We start from the raw sequence: 25,217 nt of genomic DNA on the forward strand, positions 1-25,217 counted from the left end.
GCCTTCGCGAAGAGAGGAAATCGACGTGAAGGGGACAATGGAGAATTGCAGAGGCAGAGAATGAGTAAAGGGGGGGGGGGGGGGGTCATAAAGGGGAGGGTTTAGGCTAGTTGACGGGTGAAAAAGGGAGAGGCATGGAAGCCAATGTTGCAAGTGCCAGGTAAAAAGAAAAAAGTGGGAGGGGGGTGAAAGTTAATGGAAGAGGGGATGGTTTTTTAAAAACATGATTTGCCTTCCCATGTTAAGTACTGGTAGTTCAACTTATGTTGTTTGGTATCACAAAACAATTGATTCTTGTTCCACCGATGAGATTCAGATGGTTGGTGTTTGGACGCATGTGTCTTGGAAGCAAATGGGGCAACGAACAGAGTGAACCTTGTTGAGCTGGGTATAGGTCCAAGAACTCTCATGGTTCACATTCTTGTGGTATGAGACAATAATTACATAATGTATCATTTTTATATACTCAGTATTTTATGACTTTTTTTTCAATGATTTTGGAATATGTTGCAATTAACCCTTAAATATTGCACCATATCAGTGGAAATCTAACTGGTCAACCAAGCTACTGTCATTCAATCATAGATGTTAGTTCAGACTCAACCCTAAATGTTAAATAAGCACCAAGAAAAAAAGAGTTATGTTGTCCTGTTTACATCATTTTGTAACCTTAAAAGTCTCGTTCAAAAATTGGGTTAGTTTGAACATGAAAGAAGAGTTAATTCGCTTTCCCTCTCAAGTTTACCTTAAGCTTTATTTTGAGAATCTCAGGCATCTTTATTTTGTTGAGATAGGCAAAATGGACACTGGTGTTTAATCCTGCTCAAGTTTTTCTTTTTATTCGGTTTTTCGCATTCTTAATGTAGTTTAAAACAATAAATCATTAGCAATTGATCTTATCATTTGTTCTAATTAGATAGATTCAATGTTTAATTTAGACTGGAAGATAGATTATGACAATATCATGTCAAGGCTAGAAGCAAGAAAAAGTTCTTATTTACTATTGAACATTCAAAACTAATATATTAAAAGAAATCCACGACTTTTCTAAATGCAAATATTGAAACTCATGTGGGAAAAAAAAAAAAAAAAAAAAAAAAAAAAAAAAAAGGAGGCCAAATAAAAGAACTTGGTTACAAGATTGTTACTACAGAACTATGAAAACACATCCACGCCTAATCCTTAGATTCATCAACTACATAATATTTTGGTTTCTCATCTCTAATATGGAAATCTCATGAAAAGGTTTGCCAATGGTGCCTTGCGGCTGAGAAAATCTTGAGACACACGATGCATGTAGGTCGTGACTTTGGTTTGGAACTTAAGCAAGCAAATGCTATTCTTGAAATAAGAGCAATATCCTGCACAACCATTGTGTCCGAACACATGGAAGGCGTGGGTCTACAGATCAATAAGCATCATATTTTGATAGAAGAGATGATATGATGAAAGTAGCTTCCTGGGTGACAACCCATCAACGTTTCAAGTGCCACCACTCCAAAACTATATACATCGCATTTCTCAGTCACAACCATGGTATAAGCAAAGTTCTGCATAGAAAACTAGAAATCCTTAAGAAGAAATAATAAGATATGCTCTCTAATTTACTTTCAAAATATTAATGATATCTGTTGTAAACATGTTGCTTCGATTATAAGAATCACATATTTATGAGAAGAGTAACAGAATACTTCACTGGTGCTATATCATAAGTGCCAGCTAAATGGTTCTATTGGAGGAGTCAGGATGTAGAAGTCTAGCCAACCCAAAGTCAGCAACATATGCTTCCAACTCTGAGTTTAGTGAATGTTGTTGCTGATATGTCACGGGGACAATTGATGGAGTGCAATCATGATGTAAGTAAGACAAAGCATGCGCCGTATTCTTAACTATGTTCACCTCTTACTCATCCACATCAATAGCTTCATCATTGTTGCGTAGAACACAAAACAAGCTTCCCTCTCCATGTACTCAAAATTAAAAAACATGCATTTTTTATGTAAACAAAATCCATTAAAGCTTAATATATTCGATGTCAAATGGATAGTACATGGGCCTCATTTTGAAACTGTTGAGTAAAGTGTGATCTCAACTTCTAAACTGTGAAGCTTCTTCAAAGCAACTACTCTGTCGTTTGGTAGTTGTGCCTATAAAACACTACCATAACCCCCAGTTCCAACGCAGTATTTGATGTCAAAGTCCTCTGTTGCTTCAACGATGTCTTCAAATGCAATTTTACCATCATAATTCCAAATTGAAAACACATCTCCAGCCTTGGTTGCCCTTGTCTCAGGTTCAGCTTTTCATCCTTACGTTTAAGGAGAATCAAGAGTCCAAATATTAAGATGGTGAGAAATGTGGTGATAGGAAGCAAAATTATAAGAAGAGGAGAGACATTCTTTTGGGGTTTAGGAGAGACCTTCATTTGGGGTTTGGAAGGTGTCAGACTAGGACAAGCGGAAAAGCCTCTATCAACTAGGCCCTAAACCTTTGTTACCACTAAATTGTTGTGTCCTTGAGATTGCAAACCAATTGGAATTTCACCCCTCCAAATTATGTATGACAAGTCAATGTAATACACTGTATGGAGTGATTTAGGAATGGTTCCAGAAAGATTATTGTGTGAAAGATTTTATAAGGATTGGGTGACATAAATTTCTCCAAGTTGAGAAGGTATGTTCCCAGTGAGTGAGTTATATGACAAATCAGAACATAAAGACTTCGAAGGTTACTAATCTCTGATGGAACGCTTCCGCCAAACTGTTTCTAGAGAGGTTTAGATATCTAGGGTTGAAGAGTTTCAATTGCATTCCATATATGACCAGAAAGGAAATTTGAGGAAAGATCAAGATAATCAAGATGGATAACTGAGTAAGCTCATATGGAATGGAGTGGTTGAGGATTATGACATAAGATACAAAAAGGTTAGATGAATTAATGTCGTAGAGTTGAAGGAATAGGTCAATTAGGTTGCTATGACTCAGATCTAAAAAGTTAGATTCTTAGATTGCCAAGCTCTGGAGGTAACAAACCTCCAAGTTTGTTGGAAGAAAGATTAGGTGCCAAGTTAGTTAAATCACCTAAAATTGAATCGATTGATCCGGTAAATTGTTACCAGACAAATTCAAATAGGTCAATTTGGTCAAAAGAACAATAGTTGAAAGGATTGGTCCACCAAGTTTGTTTAATGACAAGTCCAGGCTCATGAGATTGCTTAAGCTTCCATTTTGGAGGGATAATACCTCAATTTAATTTTCCCCAAAAAAAAAAAAAAAAAAAAATTGTCAATTTATTGGATTCACCTTATTTGAATGATAAACCAAAAAAAAAAAAGAAATCAATAGCCTACGTAAGATTATTATCGGATAGAGATAGGAATTGAGCTTTGAAAGTGCACCAATTTGGTGTGGAATGCTTCCGGAGAGATAAACTCTGTACCATACTGAAGCTTTCAAGGTTGGGGAAGCAAGAAAAGTTAAATCGGCTAAGCTCTCGTTCTATGTAATGAGAGCTAAAAAAATCTATCTCAGTGATGCTTCTGCTGAATTGCAAGTGATACCAACCCATTCGCAATGATCTGAAATATTGTTGCTAGTATCCACCAACGGTGTTAAGTAGAGCTTCCTTTTCTAATTCAGATGCGACTACAATAATATCAGAAATATTAATAGCAAAATAACATGTAAATATAGTAGCCCATATGACCACAAATCTATGAAATGAAGGAATTTAACACCATGTTTAAAACCTTCTGCTTAGCTAGATATTCTCTCTACTTGAAGCAAGCTTTATATATATATATATTAGTGGACTTTGAAGGTAGCTAAACCTCCATTTAATGGTCGGGCCTGGTCTGTCATTTTTATATTATCAAATTCACTCTTTTGACTTGAGAAGACTTGGACCTTAATAACACTCCAGAATATATATATCTTTTAGTAAATATTAATATATATACTATGGTAGACAGCTGGAGTCAAAGTCCTTTCGGAGCAAGTTGTCAACTGTGACCAATTCATTATAATTTTAGAAAGTTACATACACATACATAATAAGGTTAATAAATTCGGTACTTCAGTGTTTATTTTACATCATTGTTCAGAAAAAGTTTTAGAAAACTAAAAGATACATATTCTAATAATTAATAAGATACTTGGAATTGTGATATGAGGACACCACCAGTTCAAATAATGACAGATTGCCCCACGGTTCAAAAACGATTGTACAAATAATTCAATCTATATATGTGCGTATTGTTGCCAGTCTTTTACATAATATCATTGTCAAGCTTGTCATATATAAAATAAATATAGACAACACACACAAAAGTCGTGAGAAAACTAAAAGATACATTTTAATTTCACAATTCCAAGTATTGACCATTAATGATTATATATATATATATATATATATATATATAGGGGTGTTCAAAAGAACCGGTTGGAACTGGAACTGACAGGTACCCGGGGTTTGGTTCCGGTTCCTACCCAGAACCAATTGTAAATGGATAGGTTCCGATTCCAAATTTTTGGAACCGTTATTTTGCGGTTCCGATTCTTATAGTTAGGAACTGGAACCAGGAACCAGGAACCGAGACTAATATAAAATAAAATTAAATATTAGGGGGGTTAATAAAAACTTTTGTAGAAAAAGTAATGTGAATACATTTATATTTATATTTCATAACATTTAAAGTAAGTTAGTTTGACTTTTGAGAATCTACCTTTACAAAGTAATGGAGTTTGTAATTTTGAATTTATAATTTGTAATTTTATTTTTGTTAACAAGTGCCAGGTGGGGGGGTATTTGTAAGTTTTTAAGGGTTTTTTTGCCATTTTAAAAACTTTTGGAGGGTCATAAATCTTACAGGGTACCCAGAACCGAAACCGAAACCATTGTTATAGGTTCTGGTTTTGGGTACCTAGGAACCGAAACTGTCGGTTCCTATTCTGGTTCCAAATTTCAAGGAACCGTCTATTCCGGTTCCTTCAAAAAGTCCAGAGTACCCAGAACCAAACACCCCTCTATATATATATATAGTATGTGAAAAACAATCCAACCACGTGAAAAGCTTGACAATTAATAGTATGTGAAAAAGACCAGCAACAGCAAGCACATTATGAGATTGAATTATTTGTACAACTTCTTATTTGAAACCGTGTACGCCATATCACAATTAAGTATTGACCATTAATGATTATATATATATATAATCTTTTATAAGAATATTAATATATATACATATAGTAGACAACTAGAGTCAAAGTCCTTTCGTAGCAAGTTGTCAACTGTGACAATTCATTATAATTTTAGAAAATTACACCCACACACATACATATATAAAGTTAATTAAATGTTTCTCTTCAGATGTTATATTTTTACCTAGACATGCATATCTATTGATCAGAAAAAGTTTTAGAAACTAAAAGATACATATTCTAATTAATTAATAAGTATAATAAATTTCGAATTTAATGAAATTAAATAGAATAAATTTACCAATTATTAAATGCAAAGTAAATGAATCAAATAATGGATAGATTGGCCTACACGGTTTCAAATAAAAAGTTATACAAATAATTCAATCTCATAATGTGCATGTTGCTGCGGATCTTTTTCACATACTATTAATTGTCAAGCTTTTTATGTTGTTGGATTGTTTTTCACATACTATTATTCTTCATCTCTCCATGACTTGACTTAATTGTGAAAAAATTGTCCTTTCGTTCACATTGGATATGGGAGATTATCGGAAACCACCCCACACGTTTTGCGAATGACAAACTTATGACACTCTTTTGAGAAATAGTAAAAAACCACCCCTGAGCCCTGACTCCGTCCAATTCCTTTAATTTGCAAGGTGCAATCTTCGCTTTGTTTAGATTGGCAAATGGAAAAAGCTAAGGTTGGTTTTTTTTCCTAGATGCAAACTTCTACGACTTCTTCAACTGGAAAAGAAATTATTAGGATATGTAATTTGTATTAGTAACAAAATTAATCATAATAAAACAACATTTTTTGAAGTAATTTCTCGATATTGTTAGGCTTTATCAGACGACACATCTCACCATATCACTGCAACAATCCTAATCGATCCAAAATATTAAGCAGTAAGAAGAAATAGTTATGTCATCCTATCTTTTTAACTCATTTTGTTCCTTTAAAGTCTCTCGTCGGAAATTGAGTTAGTTTTGAACATGAAAAGAATATACCAAGGATGATTCTTTGTCCTCTGTTGTGTTAATTAATATCTCTTTCCCTCTTCAATTTTTGGCATCCTCATTTTCTTGAGATAGGCAAGTGGAGATTGGTATTGGACATCCCTGCTCAATTTTTCTTTTTTCTTTTTATTTTGATTATTGATGGAGATTTTTATATATACAGGATAGAAAGTGCATTGCTGTTTGTTTTATTGCTTCTTACTTTAGACGTTTAAATCTATTTTTTATATATAAAAGTAGGAAAGGTCTAAGAAAAACATATGCTATCAGAAATCAAGATTCACGCATTTTAGTTTTTATATTATGAGGTAGTGCGTAAAAAAGTTTACACTATTTGTCGATATATGATGGATCATTCAAAGATTCTAGCCTAACTTTGATTCAAAAGAAAATTCGTTACAATTCAAAAGATAGGTCATTTTGTTATAATAAAAACGTGAATAACTATTGGAATGTGAACACTTTTTAGTAGTTGATGAAGAGTTAGGCTATAGAGTTGGGAGACGAATGCTTGAGGAAGGACCATAAGGTCGCTGTGGCAAAGAAATATTATGCGCGGCGTGCGTTCTAGCTCCAAGACATTCTGTATGTGATAAATTTCCTGTTTTTAGAAGATTTGTTTTAGGATAATTGTTATTTTAGGAAGGATATTTCTTTGAGTTAAAATAGGAGAGTTAATATTGTTTTATTTTAGGATTATTATTCCTTTTTCATGTTTAAGCAGGAGAATAGATTTTGTTTTTGTTATCTCTTCTCATATAAGATAAGCAAAAAAAAAACGTTTGTTTGAATGTAATTGAGAGAGAGAGTAGTTGATTAATAAAAAAATGGAGTCGGATGTTTTTCTTTTTTAAAAATTTTGTGTTCATCACTGCTATTTATGTTGTTATTGCTCCCAATTCCAATAAATGGTATCAGAGCACCCTCTCAATTTCTAATAGTAACTCATGATTTCATATTTTATTATTATCTTTCCTTATTTTTCCTATCCATGTCTCCTGGTTACAGTACAAGGGACTTTTCATTCACTTAATGCAAATAACCCCCATAGGAAATTTTGAGATTCCAGTAATACTCTCTCAAGAACATTAACATTAGAATTATGGCTTGAACTCGTGAATTTTAATTTTTAAAGGGCTTTCTTTTTTTCTTCAAAATCATGGGTGTAATTTTTCATTGTTCATAAATTTTAGGGATATTATCATTTAGTACTATACTTCAAAAAAACAAGTTTCCGAATCGATACATAAGGGATACTTAACAATATATACTATTAAAAAGTAAAAAGGTATTAATATAATTTAACCAATTAATGGTTGATTATTATATACTCCCTCTGTTTTTTTTTTTAAAGTTGCTTTAAGGGTGTAGTTTTTTTTCAAATTAAATGTTGCTGCTTATCTTGTCTGTCTCCCTTCTCCACTTTTTGTCATGGCCCACATCTCCTCTATCTCTCTCTATCTTATCTCTTCCCCTCTTCTCCTCTCTTCCATATTTTCCATCGCCCACTTCTTCTTTATCTACTCTGCGTCTCTGCTTCCATCTTCTCTCTCTTTTTCGCTATCTCTTCCCAATCTCTTCTCTTCCACATTCGCTATCTCAGATGTAATGTTTTTCTTCAATTGTTCATTAACACTTCGCTTCAATAGAGATTAAAAAATTGCTTGCCTTTGTTCATTTGTAAGGTTTTTTCGACTCACATATGTATTAACTTTCTCAATTATGTCATCAACTTCATTCGTAACTTCTATTGTTGAAAGAACATTTAAATCAATTTCCCCAAGCATACCTCTACTATTACATTGTTTGGCCATAGTGACTAACCGAACAGAATCAAAGAGATGGAAATGGAACAAAAATGGAAATGAGTGAGGGATGATAGAATAAAAGAAATGGAACAGAGTAAAAGAAAAGAGACGAAGACTAGCAGAATAAAAGAAATGAAATAAAACAAATGTAAATTATTTAAATAATTCAATGTGTGAGCGGGAAATTTTTTCTCACTTGCAAAATCTTTTCCCAACTGTAAAATCAGAGGAAAAAGTTGGGTGGGAGAGAGAAGAAATTTTTTTATTAAAAGTCATGTATTCCCTTAAAACGACTTTTAAAAAAAAAAAAAAATAACAACAACGGCAGCAGAGAGTATATTAAAAAAACTTTATAATAACTAGTTCCACATATTTTGTAAATCTTATTATAATGTTACCATACTGTCAGAGTAACGGTTTCTCGTACATGAACCTTTATATCATGTTTCAATCAATCTTTGCATCGTGATACATCGATATTAGAGTAATATGAACTTTTTTGTTTTTAAGCGGACCTTTCACAAGAAGGAAACCTCCCAATTGAGTCCCCAGCTAATGTGGGCCTCGAAGAAACTTCTTAGTGACCCACTACCGAATTTGGGCTTCTTGCAAAATCTCACATGGGATCTTGCAAAATCACAAGGAAATATATCAAAGTCTCACATGGGCCTTCTAGGTTTGGGGTTTAATTGGCTAAACTCCTGGCCTATGTAAATAGTGTGTAAATCTATCTCAATGATGCTTCCTTGTGAATTGTAGGTGATACCAACCCACTTGCAATGATCTGATGTATTCTTGGTCATACCGCTGTTACTCCACCAACTGGAGTTAAGTTGAGCATCCTTTTGGAGAGTTAAAACTTAAAACTTAAAAGAACTTAAGAAAGAAACTTAGTTTGTAAAGTTGGATGATTGAGAAGAAGTTCGAGGTTTAGAAAGTAGAATATAAATAATCAATTAGTTAATAAAATTGAAAAGTTTAGATGGTTGGGCAGAAACTATGTAGCTATTTCATTATAAAAATAGACAGACTAACTAAAACATTAAACATTAAGGGAAAAAAGGCTTAAAAAAAGAGACTAAACAACAAGAGAATGTGCTAAAAGGGAAGCCTATGGCCACCACTATACAATTTCACCAAGATAAGATAGAGAACTGAAGTCAAGGTCTTTTGAGCTTAACTTCTGGGTAAGATGCATGCATTTCCACACAAACACCTTGACCAACTACAAAATCATCCAGCGAAAACTTTACGGTATAGCAATCCTTGTCATTGGAATTTAATGGCCACCATAACACAAGCTAGTGCATGATATTCCATGCACTAACATTAAAATAGACAACTGTAGTCAAGGTCTTTGGGCTCATTAGTCATTAGGATGGAACCTTGAGAATCTTGTCCAATGCACTTCCACAAGAACAATATGACCATCAGCCACACAAGTAACCATCAAGACTAAAGAAACTGAGAATCTTGTCTAAAGATGTTGCTTCGATTATAAGAGTCACAAATATTTATGAGAAAAGTAACCGAGTACTTCACCTGGGCCTATATATCCATAAGTTCCGGCTAATATGGTTTTATTGGGGGAGTCAGTATGTGAAAGTCTAGCCAACCCAAAATCACCAACAAATGCATCCAATTTTGAGTTTAGTAGAATGTTTTTGCTTGATATTTCATGGTGAACGATTGATGGAGTGCAGTCATGATGTAAGTAAGACAAAGCATGCGCCATATTCTTAACAATGTTTACTCTCTTACTCCAATCCAACTCAATAGATTCATCATCGTTTCGTAAAACACAAAACAATCTTCCCCTCTTCATGTACTTATAAATTAAAAACATGTACTTTTTATGTAAACAAAATTCATAAAGCTTAATAATATTTCGATGTCATAATTTGGATAGTATATGAACCTCGTTTCGGAAATTGTTAAGGAAAGTTGACTCCTCAGCTTCTAAAATGTGTAGCTTATTTAAAACAATTACTCTGCCATTTAATAGTTGTGCTCTGTAAACACTATAGTAACCCCCAGTTCCAATGCAGTATTTGATGTCAAAGTCCTCTGTTGCTTCAATCATTTCTTCAAATGCAATTTTTCCATCATAATTCCAAATTGAAAACACATCTCCAGCCTTGGTTGCCCTTGTCTTGGGTGTAGCTTTTTCATTCTTACATTTAAGGAGAATCAGGAATACAAACATTAAGATGGTGAGAATGAGAAATGTCGTAGTAGGAAACAAAATTATAGGAAAATAAGAGACCTTTTGGGGTTTAGAATATTTAGAACTAGGAAATGCAGAAGAACCTTTATCAACAGTTGAAGGGATTGATCTAGTAAAATTGTTATCAGACAAATCTAAAGAGATCAATTCGGTCAAATGACCAACAGTCGAAGGGATTGATCCATCAAAATTGTTACTGGACAAGTCTAAAGAGATCAATTCGGTCAAATGACCAATAGTTGAAGGGATTCATCCAGTAAAATTGTTACCGGACAAGTCTAAAGAGATCAATTTGGTCAAGTGACCAACAATTGAAGAGATTGGTCCATCGAGTAGGTTTAATGACAAATTCAGTCTCATGAGATTGCTCAAGCTTCCAATTTCTAGAGGGATACCACCTTTAATTTTATTTGCCAAATAAAAAAAAAAAAATTGTCAATTTAATTGGATTAACCTGTTATTTGAAATGATAAACAAAAAACTAAAAAATAGTAGCGTACCTGTAAGATAATAATTATTGGACAAAGACAAGAATTTGAACTTTGAAAGTGCACCAATTTGTGATAGAATGCTTCCCTTGATATAATTCTGTACGATACTGAAACTTTCAAGGTTTGGAAAACAAGAAAAGTTAAAGTCACTAAGCTCTCCTTCTATGTTATAAGGGTCAAAATATATCCCAGTGATGCTTCCGGCTGAATTGCAAGTGATACCACTCCACTAGCAATGATTTGAACTATTGTAGGTCATGTAGCTGGTAGCCCCCCAAGTGGTGTTAAGTAGAGCTTCCTTTTCTAATTCAGATGCTGCTACAACTATATCAGAAATATTAATACCAACACAACATGAAAAAATGATAACCCATATGCCCACTACTCTACAAGTGAAGGATGTGCACACATTTTTAAATTCTTTTGCTTGATTCTGTTAGATACTCCCAATACTTATACTAAGTTTGAAGGTAGCCAACCTCCATTTAATTGGTCTTGACTTAAGAAGAATTGGACCTTAATAAGCACTCCTACAATTAAATAAGTCTTAGATTATGATAGACGGCTGGAGTTAAAAGTCCGTCTTTTCGGCTTTTTTTTTCTTTTCCAGGAACGAACATGAAGCATTAAAATTTAGAATGTTATATTGCAAATCTTTTATAAATCATTACGAATATTGTCGACTCGCACGTGGGAAACGCTGAGCTGACTCAGGAGACACACGTGATGGATCCATAAGATTTGAATATGGAGCTGAGATTATATATTTTGCAGAAAATATAAGTAAAAGATTGGCAAGAGGGGTTTTTATAGTGGTTCGGATGCTCAACAAGCGACTCCTACATCCACTGTTATTTTATTGATCTCTCACTATTTCTAAGAATTTGCCCGTAAGGCATACAAAGATGAAGTACAGTGTTTTTACAGAGAGAATGAAAATGAAACTAAATCTCAGCCCAGCCACCAGCCTCCTTTCTTCGGGAAGAGAAAATCCATTTATTCACATTTGCACTCAATGCAATGAGAGCTTTTGCAAACTGCCTTGACACATGGAAGGCTCTCGTCCATTCATCTCTTTGAAATGAGATAAAGTTGGTGAGAATATCTTTGGAGTATGGGCTTGGCAGCTGGTACAGAGAGACATTAATTGTGCTGACATAGGCTTGACTTTTTGAGGCATAACAAATATTAATTAAATGCCTTTATTCAGATTTCATTTTTCTATTAAGACGGGCATATTTATTGTTAAGAAAATCATTTACAAATGAATAAACAAGGACTGTTATAATAAATAAGAACAAATGAAGACTATGTATTAAACTTTAAAAAGAAAAAAGTAGTTAAAGAAGAGAACAAACCAAAATGGAGAATAATAGAACCTAAAAATTTACTGTAATTTTTTTCTTTGTGCATATATTATTTTATTGAATCTTTAAAATAACATTTCTATTTTTTATTCTTTTTATAACCCCAAAATACTATTGAGAGAGTAAAAAGAGTATAGAGAAGAAATGGGATTTTAATTGAACTCTTGGATGGTTAAAAGAACCAAAGAAAGAAAGAAATTTGGACTAAGCCTAGTTGTAAAATTGGATAATTGAGAAGAAATGTATAAGCATAGAAGTTTGAGTTTTAGAAAGTGGAATATAAATATTTAATTAGTTAATGTTAATTGATAATTTTAGATGTTTGCACATAAACTACATAGCTATTTCATTATAAAAATAGACAGAGACTAATTAAAACTTAAGGCTCCGTTTGGTTCATTATTGGGTAGTTTTTAGAATAATCTTTTGAAAAAAATTAAATTGGATAGGTATTACGATGTAGAATTTTAAAAATTAACATAAATACCCCATATATTTATTTATTTACTAAACAACCCCAAATATAATATTCAAAATTAACAAAACACCCCCAATCCACTCATAAATAAGGACAGCTGGCCACCACAGCTGGAGAGTGGCCGGAGTTGCCGTATCAGAGTATGACTGGCTCGATATTGCTGGTCGTGTGTCGATATGGCCTTTTCTGGCCAAATCCACGGAAAAGGTCAGATCTGCAGCTAGATCTGGCCATTGACAGTCAGATCTGATCGCATTTGGTCCTCAACGATGGCCAAAGATACGGTCGTCGTTGATGGTCAACGATGACCATATCTTGGCCGTCGTTGACGACTGTCTATGGCCAAAGATCTGGCCGTTGATAGCCAGATCTTTGCCCATAGATCTGGCCTTTTTCGGCTAGATCCAACGTGGATCTGGCTGGAAAAGGATAGATCGGCGCACTACTGGCAAGATTCAGCCGGTAGTGTACCATTACACCAGATTCCGGCCAACTTCCGACAGTGGTGGCTGGAATTTGGTAAATTTGGGTTGCTGGGGTGTTTTTATCAATTTTAAAATTTTTTTGGGGGTTGTTTAGTTAAATTAACAAATTTAGGGGGATTAAGGGAATTGAATAATTTAGAAAACTATTTTCAAAATAGGTGAAATAAAGTTAACTTTTTTGGAAAAACTTTTTTCCCAATATATGAATCAAACGGAGCCTACAACATTAAGAAAAAGAAGGCTTAAAAAAGAGACAATACACTAAAAGGGAAGCCTATGACCACCACTGTACAATTCAACCAAGATAAGATAGAGGACTCAAGTCAAGGTCATTTGAGCTTAACTTTTGGGTAAGATGGAATGTTAAACGTTCTCATAAATGGATGCACTTCCACAAAAACATCTTGACTAACTACAAAATCATCCAACGGAAACTTCATGACATAGCAAACCGTGTCAGTGGAATTTAATGGCGATCGAAACAACACAAGCTAGGGCATGATGTTCCATGCACTAACATTGAAATAGACAACTGAAGTCAAGGTCTTTTGGACTCATTAATCATTAGGATGGAACCTTGAGGATCTTCTCCAATGCACTTTCACAAGAAAATTATGATCATCAGCTAGACAAGTAACCATCAAGAGTAAGCTTCGCGGTATCTAAGTCCTTGGCATTAGAGTTGATTTTTGTGTAATCCAAAGAAGATAAAAGAAGCATAGGCAACCCAGCTCAAAGCTTAAGAACATTAAACTATTAGAATTTTTGGCTTCTAAAATCTCTTGACTTTTAATAACATGAATTTGAACATGAAAGAAATTAACTAAGAATGATTCGTGGTCACCTTTTAATCCCAATGTCGGCACAACAGCTTCGCAACTAAGGCAATTGCCTTAGGCCTCCCCTTCAATCAAAGCCTCATTAAAAATATAAATTAATGGTCCTCATATTCTCACCATATCATTGTGAAAACCCTAACTGGTCAACCAAGCCTGTTGTCAGTCCACCGTAGATGTTAGTTCAGACTCAAACCTAACTATTAATTAAGCACCAAGAAATTGGGTTAGCTTTGAACATAAAAAAATTAGGCTGTGTCAATTATTTATTTATTTAATCTTAAATTCTAACTCTTTTTGATTTAAGTGTTCATTTTTTACTCATAAATTTTACAATTAAACAAGTTTTGCTCCTATGGTGGATAATCCGAGTTAAAGTCTTTTTGGCTTTTTTTCTAGGAACGAACGTGGAGCAAGTTGTTAATTGTGACAATTCATAATAATTTTAGAAAGTTATATATATATATTTCAGAACAAAATTACAAATGAATAAACAAGGACTATAATGAATAAGAACAAATGAATACTATATATTAAACTTACAAAAAAACGTAATTCAAGAATAGAACAAACCAAACTGGATATTAAATAATAAAATTAAAAATTTCATTTTAACTTTTCTATTTGCATCTATGATTTTATTAAATCTTCAAAGTAACATTTTTCTAATTTTTATTTTCTTGTAACCTCAAATGGATTTTATTGAAGTGCTCATGAAAGAAAGTTGGACTAAGCCTAGATTGTATTTTGTAAAGAATTAAAGTTTGATGATTCTGAAGAGACGTATAAACATAGAAGTATGAGTTTTAGAAAGGAAAAGATTCATATTCTAATTAATTAATACGTATAATAAATCTCAAAATTAATGAAATTAAATGGAATAAATATACCAAATATTAAATGCTAAATAAATGAATCATTAATGATTGGTCTAATCATATATAAATAAGTCAATACTTTTTGTGTGCTTGCTGCTGCTGGTATGGTCTTTTTCACATACTATTAATGGTCAAGCTTTTGACATTGTTGGATTGTTTATTTGCTTTATAAGAAAAAATATTCTTTCCTTTACATTCTTCGTCTTCTCCATGACTTGTGAAAAAAGTTATCCTCTCGTTCACATTGAATATGGGAGAATCTCAGACACTACCCAAGAATGTAATCCTAATTGAAAAAAAAAAAAAAAAAAAAGGCCTAATACCAAAGGCCACATAGCCCTAAAAAACTCTGCAGGACCCAAAGGGGAGTCCATGCAATGAAGAAAAAAATTGCTGCCACCAGCCCACGCAAACTTCCCACAGAACCAGCCCAATCAACTTGTCCACACAACCAGCCCACTTAAACGAACCTTGCACAGCGGAGTCCATGCAGAATAGAGCAGAAGGCTGGCGCAGCCGGCCCATGCATCTGCAAAACCTGCCCGCAGAACCAGCCCATGCCACTAGCCCACACAAAAGGCTCACGCAACCTACCCAGGCAAATTGCCCTTTAAGCAGCAAAAAGCCCACGGCCCAGCACCGAACAGCCCACCATAGGTTTCAGAACAGGCGTTATCAAAAAAAGAAGCAAATACATACCTGGAAATGGAGCAAATCCTGGTCAACGTCAAGAGGCACTAATCTCAGAGGGTTGGCAACAGAGTCAGGTGGGACTGATCTTGTCCACCACCAATCCAATAGGCGTGCAAATCACTGATATTTTCAACATTAGCGTGTGGGGAGAAATCGTTTTTGTTAGGCTGTAAAAGTGTTCCTGCAGGTAACATTAATATATTATTAGGAGGAGATAGTACCATAAATGAAACTTAAGAACTCGTTGAAATTGAAGAAAATTTATATGTCGATTCCATGCTTTATACACAAACCATGTTCTTCAACAGAATAAAAAATGCAGAGAGATCCATCAGAGCGGACATAGAATCAGTCGATGAGCAGGGCAAACTTAATATGAATGCTTTGAAATCTATTAGGGGGTGTTTGTCTAAGTTTATAAGCTGGTCAAACTAGCTTAGAAGCCTTAAAATTAAACTGACCTGTTTGTTTATAACTTTTTTGAGCTTATAAGTTGAGCTTATAAGTCAAAAAAAATAAGTTGGGGGGGAGGTACTTTTTTTTTTTTGCTTATAAGCACTCTGCTTATAAGTTAGTTTGACCAAGTATATTACCACATTATCCTTGTTTAATTTTAAAATTTCATAGTACACCCTTATTTAATGTAATACCCTTTTTAGTCATTTTATAATAAAATGTACTTATAAGCCATATTTTACCAAATACGTCAACTACTTATCAGTCACTTATAAGTATTTTAACCAAGCACGTAATTACTTAAAATTTCAAATGTTTATAAGCTAAAATTAGCTTATAAGCACCTATTGTTTATAAGCTAATTTTTATAAGTTCAGACAAACAACCCCTTAGTTCTCAGACATTGTAAACATCTTCTAACCTCAAAGTTAGATCCTAATGAAAAGAAAACCGACATTTATAAAGTTGCCATCTGGTTCAGTGTGCTTAGTTTTTCACAACCCTCAAATTTTTTGGCTAAAGAAACAAAAAGTGATTATAGAAAACAAAAATTTGGATCCCCTTACGTCTCGCATGCTAAAATTGATTATGACAATAATTTGTCTAAGGTTGGAAGACCCTTAAATTCATAAATCTATTTTAGTTTTAGTTCTAAAACTAAAATAGATTTATGAGAAATAAAACCTTAAGCAAATGTGTTGAAAATAACACTCAATTCACATGGAAACATAAATTTTTTTTTCTATATTTCCTATTTTTTACAAATATATATATATATGTTGGTGGTCGAGACTTCAAAAGAATTTTTAAACATTTTCAAACATGAATTAAGAAAAAAAAAATGTAATTGGTTAAATAAAATTACTTAGGGCATCTCCAACCCACGCCAAAATGGCGCAAAAAACACCAAATTTACCAACCCACGCCAAATGGTGCAGTGCTACAGTGCTGCGCCAAATTTGGTGTAGCACTGTAGCACTACGCCAAAATGGCGCAACACTGTAGCACAAATAAAAAATATATATTTTTTTTAATTTTGGTTTTTTTGTTTTTTTTTAATTTTGTTAAGTTAATTTGAGTATTAAATTTTACGCCAAAAATCACACAAATTTGAGTATTTGTATTTAATTTAATTTGATTATTATTTATAATAATAAATTTATAATAATGATATAATTTAAAAAATGATGAAAAATTAAAAATAGAACTTTATTCAATGCAAATATTAAACTACAATAACTCAAAATAAAAATTAACACTAATTTAAAAACACTAAAATTAAAAGAAAATATAATATAAATTAAAATAACTTTTTTTTTGTATCATTTTATATTAGATGTAATGTTTTTCTATATTAAATGTAATGTTTATTTGATTAAATAAATGCTTAATTTTATTAAATTAGTATAATTTTTAAAATAATTATTATTTAATAAAAATATCATTCCCAATATTTAATTAATATATACAAAAATAATGAGTGAAATAGATTAATTGTTGATTATTACAATAAAAGAAAAAAAGAATATTCTAAAGAATATTCTTTTTTGTGTAATATTTGGTATTGTGGGTTGGAGATGGAATAGTATTTTGCACCAAAATTTGCACCAATTTGGTGTAATTTTACACCAAATTGGTGCAATGGGTTGGAGATGGTCTTAAACTCCTTAACTAAAAACTAATCCACAAACATGGAAAATGAAAATTTACTCAAAATCAAGGTTGATATATCTCACAATGGCCCTAAACTTACAACCAATTAATATTTGTTTATAAAAGTGGATGCCCCATCTGAGTTTTTGTTCATTAATTTAAAATTAGAATGACGACATCCAAGGTTTAGTTTCATATTCCCGACACTAATTGCATTAGAGACAAGCATTCAAGTCAGGTTCCCATGTGGGGCTAATATATATGTATATTTTTTGATAGAATCCCAATTCCCACAACAACAATTAAGTCTAAAGAAAAATGAAAAAATAAAAAACAAACATGATTTGGACTGAATTGAATCCTAAAATAAACAAACATGATTCAACCCTAAAATAAATAAATTTAAATGAGCAAAACACATACCTAAAACCGATAAATCAGAGAACGAAATTAATTGTGGTACCTTAAGTAGTAAAGTTTTCAACAATTTTAATCTTACTAGTAGCATGAGAGAGAGAGAGAATGAGAGAACGAGAGAGTAAACAAATTTGGGGGATAAATTCAATAAAAGAAGCTAGAGCATTGGATTGGAGAAAGGGTAAAGAAAGTTCTAAATTTTGATATGATGTGGATGTGGGCTAGAATAGATATATTAATGAGTGGGCCTGGATTTATGTATTTTTCACAAAATTTGAGGGTAGGCCTGCCCTACTTGGGTATATATATTAGAGTAAACGATATATTCCCACCCAAGGTTTGACGAAATCCCAAGTTAGTACCATTGGTTTCATTTATTCCAGATTCTCACCCTTAAAGTAACAGTGTTATGAATTTTTAGGGTTTAAAGGGTACAATTACCATAATGCCCTTAACCCTAAATTAATTAAAATTATGTTTTAACCCCTAAAATAGTAGAATTACAAAACTTACCATTTTATTTTCAAATTATATCAAAAACACCCTCGGTCACTATACATCCTCACCGGAAACAGCTCGATCTGGGTTGTTTTCGACGACGTCGAACCCCCTGGTCACCTTCATCACCTTCCCTGTAGTCCGTCGTCCAAAACCCCTCTGGTTCCAGACTCATTTGCCCCTCCAATCGTCGGCACCGTTAGGCTTAGGGTTTTGGTGTTCTTCACCGGATTTCGGTCGATTCCGGCGGTGAAAATCCAATTGGACACCACCAATGCAACCACCGTCCCCAAATCTATAAAACCCCTATGTCCCCAGCAACCGTTTCGTCGTCATTCGCCGGCCGAGAGTTCGTGTTCATCGGCCGTTTTTCGTTGTCGTGGCCGGAGATCGGCGAGTGATAAGGGGTTGTGAATGGTATGGTTTTGTAGAGGGGAGAATGGGGGTTCAAATGGTGGTGACTAGGGTGATTTTGGGTGGAAGAATCGCCGGAAAAGAGCGAAAAACTTCGGGAACGACGGCTGCTAACGTGCGCCGGAGGACTGTTAGAGGCGGTGGTCTGCTAACGTGCGCCGCCCATGTAAAATGACCAATTTACCCCTTTACCGTTACATCAAACGTTTTTTCGTCACTTTAAGGGTGGGAATCTGGAATAAATGAAACCAGTGGTACTAACTTGGGATTTCGTCAAACCTTGGGTGGGAATATGTCGTTTACTCTATATATTAAGTGTAATTTTTTGTGAGCCTAAAACTTAATTTTTTTTTTTTTTTAAAATCTACTGGGTCCGCCCCTGTATTAAATGAAATCCGTGACTTTCCTAAATGTAAATTTGAAATGTTACTTTATTATAAAAAAGATAAAGACTGCATTAAGAGAAGCAACCTAAGAGAAGGAGCCAAATAAAAGAACTTGGTATACGATTGTTACTATAAAACTGTGAAACACATCCATGCCTAACCCTCTGATTCATCAACTGCATGTATATTTTAGTTTCTTATCTTTGAGATGGAAATCTCATGAAAAGGTTTTGCCAATGGTGTCTTACGGCCAAGAAATTCATGAGACACATGATGCATTGTAGGTCATGACTTTGGTTTGAAATTTAAACAAGCAAATGCTATTCTTGAAATAAGAGCAATATCCTGCACAACCATTGTGTTCGCAAGACACGGAAGGCGTGGGTCTAACAGATCAATAAGAATCATATTTTGATTACAAGAAGATGATAATGATGAAAGTAGTTCTCCTGGATGACGGCCCATCAATACTTCAAGTGCCACCACTTCAAAACTATAAACATCACATTTCTTAGTCACAACCATGTTGTAAGCAAGTTCTGCACAAAAAATTAGACATCCTTGAGAAGTAATAACAAGATCTGTTCATCTAATTTATGTTCAGGCAATTAACAATATCAAAATGTTAACTATATATAGATTCTAAAGATGTTGCTTCGCTTATAAGAGTCACAAATATTTATAAGAAGAGTAACTGAGTACTTCACCTGGGGCTATATATCCATAAGTTCTAGCTAATATGGTTCTATTGGAAGAGTCAGGATGTAGTAGTCTAGCCAATCCAAAGTCAGCAACAAATGCTTCCAATTTTGAGTTTAGTAGAATGGTGTTGCTTGATATGTCACCGGTAAACGATTGATGGAGTGCAGTCATGATGTAAGTAAGACAAAGCATACACCATATTCTTAACAATGTTTACCCTTTTACTCCAATCCAACTCAATAGCTTCATTATTGTTACGTAGAACACAAAACAAGCTTCCCCTCTTCATGTACTCATAAATTAAAAACATGCATTTTTTATGTAAACAAAATCCATAAAGCTTAATAATATTTCGATGTCATAATTTGGAAAAGTTGACTCCTCAGTTTCTAAATTGTGAAGCTTCTTCAAAGCAACTACTCTGCCTTTTGGTAGTTGTGCCCTGTAAACACTATCGTAACCCCCAGTTCCAATGCAGTATTTGATGTCAAAGTCCTCTGTTGCTTCAATCATGTCTTCAAATGCAATTCTACCATCATAACTCCAAATTGAAAACACATCTCTAGCCTTGGTCGCCCTTTTCTCGGGTTTAGCTTTTCCATGCTTACATTTAAGGAGAATCGAGAGTCCAAATATTAAGATGATGAAAAATGTGGTGATAGGAAGCACAATTATAAGAAAAGGAGAGACCTTCTTTTGGGGACAAGCGGAAAAGCCATTATCAACTTGGCCACATAAGCCTTTGTTACCAATAAATGGTTGTTGTCCTTGAGATTGAAAATCAATTGGAATTTCACTGTCCAAATTATTGTATGACAAGTCAATGTCATACATTGTATTGAGTGATTTAGGGATGGTTCCAGAAAGCTTATTGTGCGAAAGATATAGATACCAGCATTGATATAGACAACATTCTCCAAGTTGAGAAGGTATGCTCCCAGTGAGTGAGTTAAATGACAAATCAAGAACATTAAGACTTTGACGGTTACAAATCTCATATGGAATGCTTATGCCAAATCTGTTTATACAAAGGTTTGCAGTCGGTATATGACCAGAAAGAAAATTTGAGGAAAGATCGAGATATTTTAGATCGACTAACTGAGTAAGCTCATATGGAATGGGGTGGTAGAGTTGATTATGACTAAGATTCAAATTGGTTAGATGGTGTAAAAGACCCATAGTTGAAGGAATAGGTCCAATTAGGTTGTTATTACTCAGACCTAAGAAACTTAGATTCTCTAGATTGCCAAGCTCGGGAGGTAACAAACCTCCTAGTTTGTTGGAAGAAAGATCTAGGTATTCCAAGTTTGTTAAATTAGCTATAGTTGACGGGATTAATCTAATAAAATTGTTACTAGACAATCGAAAACTGTCAGTGTAGTCAAATGATCAATAGTTGAACGGATTGATCCAGTAAAATTGTTACCATGCAAATCCAAAGAGATCAATTTGGTCAAATGACCAACAGTTGAAGGGATTGATCTAGTAAAATTGTTACCATACAAATCCAAAGAGATCAACTTGGTCAAATGACCAATAGTTGAAGGGATTAGTCCATCAAGGTTGTTTAATGACAAATTCAGTCTCATGAGATTGCTCAAACTTCCAATTTCGGATGGAATAACACCTTTAATTTTATTTGCCAAGTAAAAAAAAAAAAAAAATTGTCAATTTAATTCGATTAACCTGTTATTTGAAATGATAAACAAAATAAATAAATAAAAACAGTAGCATACCAGTAAAATAATAGTTATTGGACAGAGATAGGAATTTGAGCTTTGAAAGCGCACCAATTTGTGATGGAATGTATCGTGAGACAGAACTATATGTTTTGAAACTTTCAAGGTTTTGAAAGCAAGAAAAGTTCAATTGGCAGTAAGTTCCCTTTATTACTAATGATGTTCCTTGGCAGTAAGTTCTGAAAATTCTTGATACAAGAATGGAGACTCGACTTGTATTTTTATATTTCCAACATATCTTCTTCTCGTTTATGCTACTCTGCTTTGCTGCTTTTTTTATGTCAATCTTTATATATTCCCATTTTCAGACTTTGATCATATCCCTTTCAATTATCTTAAATTACTTCCTGTGATCGGCATCAAATCTTATAAGATAAACCTATATAATTAAAAACTAGATTTGGACTATTTACAACAGGATTAATATAGATACAGTATCTTGTTTCCATAGTACAATTCTATCTCAATGATGCTTCCTTCTGAATTGCAAGTGATAGCAAACCAGTCGCAATGTGAACTACTGTAGGTGTTGTAGTTGGTATCCCACCAAATGGTGTTAAGTAGAACTTCCTTTTCTAATTCAGATGCTGCTACAACTATATCAGAAATATTAATACAAACACAACATGAAAAAATGATAACCCATATGCGCACTACTCTACAAGTGAAGGATGTGAACACCATTTTTAAAATCTTTTGCTTGATTTTGCTAGATACTCTCCATACTTATACGAAGTTTGAACGTAGTCAACCTTGACTTAAGAAGACTTGAACCTTAATAAGCACTCCTAGAATTAAACAAGTCTTGCAGTGTATTAGATTACGATGGACAGTTGGAGTCAAAGTCTTTTGGGTTTTTTGCTAGGAACGAACGTGGAGCAAGTTGTCAATTGTGTCAATTCATTATAATTTTAGAATATATGTAGTAAATCTTTTATAAGAATATTAATTAAATGTCTTCATTATGATGTCATATTTTTACCTAGACATGCATATCTATGGTTCAGAAAAAAATTACAAATTAATAAACAAGGACTTTATAATAAATAAGAACAAATGAATACTACATATATTAAACTTACCAAAAAAAAAAAAAAAAAGATAATTTAGGTACAAAACAAACCAAACTGGAGATTTATAATAAAATTTAAAATTTTATTATAATTTTTCTATTTGCATCTATGATTTTATTAAATATTCAAAATAACCTTTTTTTCTAATTTTTATTTTCTTATAACCTCAAATATAATATTGAGAAAATGAAAGGAATTAAGAAATTAAGTAAAGAAAAAAAAAAGGATTTTATTGAACTTTTAAAAATTAAAGAGCTTATGAAAGAAAGTTGAACTAAGCCTAGATGTTAGTTTGTAATAAATTATAAGTTCGATGATTATGAAGAAATGTATAAACATAGAAGTTTGAGTTTTAGAAAGTAATTGTAAGAGATACATATTCTAACTAATTAATAAGAATAACAAATCTTGAAATTAAATAGAATAAATTTAGCCATTATTAAATGCAAAGTAAATGAATTATTTATGGTCCATCATATATAAGTCAATACATAATAGATAATACAAATTGTAAGGATTAGCCTACACGGTTTCACACTGTTGGATGTTTTATAACAAAAAATATTCTTTCGGTCACCTTTAATTGGTGGTGATTTTCCTCGCGCAAAGTCGAAACTAATGAAAAATTATTAGCAGAAAATTGTAATTATTTATGATCCATCATATATAAGTCAATACTTGGAATTATGATATGATAGAACATACCAATCAAATAATAGATAATACAAATTCTAAGGAGCGGCCTACGGTTTCAAATAAAAAGTTGTACAAATAATTCAGTCTTTATGTGATTGTTGCTGCTGTCTTCTTCACACACTATTAATTGTCAAGCTTTTCACGTTGTTCGATTGTTTTATAACAAAAATTATTCTTTCCTCTACCTTCTTCGTCTTCTCCACGACTTTCAAGGTTTGCAGAGTCAGAAAAGTTAAATTTGCTCCTTCTATGTGATGCTTCCTGCTGAATTGCAAGTGATACCAGCCCATGTGCAATGATATGAGATACTGTCATCGGTATCCCACCAACTGGTGTTAATTAGAGTTTCCTTCTCTAATTCAGAGCTGCTACAACTATGCAGAAACATTGATACCAACACAACATGAAAAAATGGTAGCCCATATGCCCAGTACTCTACAAGTGAAGGATGTCAACACCATTTTTAAAATCTTTTGCTTGGTTCAGTTACTCTCCATACTTATACAAAGTTTGAAGGTAGCTAACCTCCATTTAATTAATTGGTCTTGCCCCAGGCAGAGTCATTTTTTACTCGTAAATTCTACCTACTTAAAAAGACTTGGACCTTAATAAACACTCCTACAATTAAACAAGTTTTTTTTAATTAAGAAGACTTTGAAATTCTCTTCTTCTTGATCACGCAGAGAAACCCGACTCCACCACCAACTCCGTTGACCGCTCTGGCTTCTTGAATCCCCTGTTACACAAATTACTCATATTCATAATAGTTAAAACATGCTTGATATTGCTTTTTCTTTTTTTCTGGTTTAAAATATTGTTGGTTTTTGGGTTTGTAGAGCACTCACATGAGCAGAACTTGGAATCTGAGCACGTTAATCAACTTAAAGGAATCATAAAGGTGTGAATTTTTTTATGTTATGAGTTTTTGCGGTTTTGGGCTTTGTTCACTTCTCAATATTGGTAATATGTATTAAGTGTTTGTGGAAATGTAAGAGTGAGTTTGTAGGTTTAGGGATTTGTCTTATTCTGTGAAAGAGGGATTTTTGTTTGGTAGGTGAAGTTTGGAATACGATTATGGCCATTGGTTTTTGCATTAACGGGCAAACTTTGTGCTATCAAGATGATTTTTTTCGCATGTGAATGCAAATTTTGAAATTGAAATAGTTATACGGGCAGTCTGACTTGATACGAGAGCATGACAACAACTGATCCATGGGTATGGTTGATTTTTTGAACTGAGTTTACTATGATTCATTTTTTGGTACATGTTCAGATGGTTGCTGTTTAGATTATGTGTCCACGTTGAGGAACTCTCATGGTTAACATTCATCGTGTATGAGACAGTAATTACATATATGTATAATTTTTATATGATCGTATTTTATTTTATTTTATTTTTTCAGTGAATTTGGATTATGTTGCCATTAACCCTTAAGATGTTTTTGTAGTTTGCTTAAGTGGAGCTTTTTCTATCAGGATGCATCAAAGTTTTAAGAGCTTTACTGAATCATTTGATGCAGTGCAAGGTGCAACCATGTCATCATATGTGCTAATAGTCCTTTTTCCAAAATTTCCGCTGGTACTATCCTCATCCATGCATTTCAGGCTCCATAAATTTGGCAAACTGTAACTTCTGAAAATTTATTTGCTATCTCTTGTACTGCAGGCTCCATATTCAATTAGTTAATAAAATTGAGCA

At 33.3% G+C, this 25,217-nt stretch overlaps 2 pseudogenes; both read right to left on the minus strand.

Moving 5' to 3' along the window:
- Positions 1–9,358: 9,358 nt before the first annotated feature.
- Positions 9,359–10,235, minus strand: LOC116145989 (annotated as a pseudogene).
- Positions 10,236–19,497: 9,262 nt separating this feature from the next.
- LOC116145990 lies at positions 19,498–23,833 on the minus strand (annotated as a pseudogene).
- Positions 23,834–25,217: the final 1,384 nt, after the last annotated feature.

This window comes from Pistacia vera, unplaced genomic scaffold, assembly GCF_008641045.1.
Source record: "Pistacia vera cultivar Batoury unplaced genomic scaffold, PisVer_v2 Contig470, whole genome shotgun sequence".
Lineage (NCBI taxonomy): Eukaryota > Viridiplantae > Streptophyta > Magnoliopsida > Sapindales > Anacardiaceae > Pistacia > Pistacia vera.